Source organism: Limulus polyphemus, unplaced genomic scaffold (assembly GCF_000517525.1).
Source record: "Limulus polyphemus unplaced genomic scaffold, Limulus_polyphemus-2.1.2 Scaffold2210, whole genome shotgun sequence".
Classification (NCBI taxonomy): Eukaryota; Metazoa; Arthropoda; class Merostomata; order Xiphosura; family Limulidae; genus Limulus; species Limulus polyphemus.
The window spans coordinates 127808-131303 of NW_013667820.1; positions in this window are offsets into that span (position 1 = coordinate 127808).

Here is a 3496-nt window from a genome sequence, read left to right on the forward strand (position 1 = left end):
ATTTACGAAAACATTACATAACGTCACGGTGTGTGTGCGGTTGATAAATAACGAAGAACAAAGCTAGCTAGCTTCACGTTAAGCGAATCGTACCTACAGCAACTCGTAATTAACTCATCACAATTTAATTTATATTTGTAAGTGCCAACAAAATTTGATCATGTCTGATTATCAAGATTTTCTTGCATCACCCTTCAAAAAATGAATTGCTTGAAATTGCCAAAGTCTTAGAACTAGAAGTTAAAATATTAATGAGAAAAAATAAACTAAAAAAAGCATATTACCGAAATACTAGTCGATGATGATTTGTTGCCTGAGGAAGCATTAGAGGAATACTTTAGTGTATCCACAAGCCAATCGGGGATGATAAAGATAAGTTAGAGATCCAGCTAAAATTGAAACAACTCGAGCTTGAACAGGCTCGAATCGAAGCCGAGAAAGAGAAAGAACAAGCTCGTATTGAAGCTGAAAAAGAAAATAAACCTCTCGAGGCCAAAAAAGCTCGCATTGAAGCCGAAAAAGAAATTAGGCTGAGAGAAATGGAAATTAGATTCAACACTGATTGACCAAGGCAAAATGACAAATTTGAATTTAATCGATATGTTAAAGTACCACCATCTAATGAAAATTAAGTTGATAAATATTTCTAACATTTTGAGAAGGTTGCCCAAACCATGGAATGGCCCACCATAAAATGGTCATTATTATTATTACAAAGTGTTTTAACTGGTAAAGCACAAGAAGCTTATGGCGCTCTCTCTTTAGAAGATTGTACGAATTATGATAAGGTTAAATCAGCTATTCTCAAAGCATACAAGTTAGTACCAGAGGCTTATCACCAAAAGTTTAGAGGTTATCACAAACAAGATAATCAAACTTATATGGAAGTTGCCCACGAAAAAGAGGTTTATTTTGATTGATGGTGTAATTCTATGCATATTGGCAACAGTTTCGACAAACTAAGACAAAATTATGTCTAATTGAGAAATTTATACGTTGTGCAGGTGACGACCTCAAAACTTTCTTAGATGAAAAAAGTTGAAACACTACAGGAAGCAGCGAGGATCTTGTGGATGATTGTCCTACTGATGATTCCTCATTGTTTGTAATATCTGTTACTGTAAATTGTATTGTTGTGTGTACATTAAGACGTATTTGTATAAAAGAAAACTGTGTGTATCAATCTTGTTGGCAAATATCATAAACTGACTATATATCGGCATATATTTAAACACTAAATCCAAATTACAATTTAACTATTAAATTCGAATTATCAGTTAACTCAATTTCAGACCATTTGAAATTCTAATACGTAACAGTATTTAAAAACCACTTAAAAAAAACAACACCAAAGCTTTCAGAATGAAAATAAATTATGGCTGTAACTTATCATCACAGGTGTTGTAAAAAACCTCATTAACTATAAGCAAATTACTAATGATGAAAACTAGAAAATGCCAAAAAACTGAGAGGTTTCGGTAGAAGTATTTAATTTTACAGTTCTTCTGGCTTTTCTTTTATTTTCACTATTACAGTTTCAAAAAACAGTATCGTTTTGATTTGTTGTTTCTTAGTATTTTGTTCATTCTTAGGCTATAATGACATTTTTTGAAATATATGGGAGAGGCATTCAGACTGGAAATACTAAAGAAATTCAAAAGCACTAAAGATTATTGAATTTCACAAAACCTATAGTGTTTTAATTTTTTTTTAAATATCTACATGAAATCATCTCCTCCTAGTGTTAGTTCATCCCAAGGTAAAAACTTTATTTTGTTTATCTAATACAAAGAATCGTCCAAAACATAGTTGTTGTAAATTTTTATCTTAGATTAAAGTCATCATCTAAACACATTTTAGTCATCCTAGGTTTCTCCCACTCATAATATATCCACACCTCTTTTGGATTTTTCTCTTCCACCTGTAGACTAACACGTAGTAGAGTATAATATCCCCCACAGAGAACACCAGTTTGGTTTAAACATGGTTGTAATCCTACAGTATCCAATAATAATACAACTGTTGAATGTTATGTACATCCCAAAAATATTTTTGCATTTACAAAAAAAATCACATAAGATCTGTTAATCTTAAATTGTAAGATAACCCCTTTATTCTTTTAAAGCCTTGGTTTTTTGAACTGTTAACGTTTCTTCATTAGTATGATGGATGTTACCTAACTTACAACAAATGTTAACATAACATACGCACTGTGACACATGAATCTTTTTAAAACTTAAGTGTTGCTTCAATATGCTCATCAACGCAGACTGAAACCTACTTCCCTAAAGTGTATATAAAAGTTTGCTAGTGAAGTTCACTAGCTTTTGAGTTTAAAGTTTGAAGTTCTCATAAGAGGTCAGGTAGCATAAGCATTTGTGTCACAGACTATTAGCAAATACATCCCTTAAAACATACAGCAGTATTTTTGACACTAATGAGGTTTATGTAAGTTAGGGTAAGATTTTCAGAAAATTATTTTTTTATGGATTGTCATTGAGTTTGTAATTACCATTTATTGTACACAAAGTCCCATAACAGTGGAGGATTACATTTTACTAAGTTTGCTCTATAAGTTGACACTTGATATTAACAACTAAAAATCACTTTCTCTTGCCATAATGGCAGTCTTGACGAACTTTCAGTTATTATTAATTTCCAGTTTTGAAATTGAGCTTAAATTTGAGAACGTAAGATAGATCAATGGTTATACTTGGATTTTTATTTAAGCTATTATTTTCTTTTTTAAAAAAACTAGATGTTTCAAAAGCTTATTTCTAGTGATTCTTATTGCCTGCGATTATGAATGCACCTTATAGAAATGACCACCAGATGGCAGAACATAGTAGCTCAGTGGATTTGTTGAATAAGAGAACGAACTAAATGACTGCCCCTTACTCAAATTCGATGACGAGGAACCCACTATGAGACTAATGGTTGGAGACGGCTTGAATGCGTAATGAAGAAAAACTTTAATATAAGTTTGTTAAACAGCAAATCTACAACGTTTCGACAAGGTTTTGTCATCATCAGGTACAAGTAATTTACACTGACACAGATATATATATATACAGTATTGAACAAAGAGGTTACATAACCGGATACTGTTGCAAAACTTAGAAGAGGTATCTTGGCACCCTGGGGTGTTGGTTTAGAGTAGGGTTGTTTTGTTCAATTAAGATGGATTCCTTGATTTCGTTGTTATGTTGGGTTCTTTGTTTAAATGACTGTGTTTTAATAGATATACTATGGTTTTTGATGTTGTGTCACTCTTCACCGAAGTCCCCGCCAATGAAGCTTGCAATATTGCACTCAACCTCTACATTAATGACCCCAACAAATTAATGCACATCCCCAGCACACTTTTTGCTTCTCTCTTAGAATTTACAATGACCAAAACCAACTTCATTTTCAACAACGAACATTTCCTTCAAAGAGACGGTTTAAGTATGGGCAATCCTGTTTAACCACATAAATTAACCACATAAAACACTCA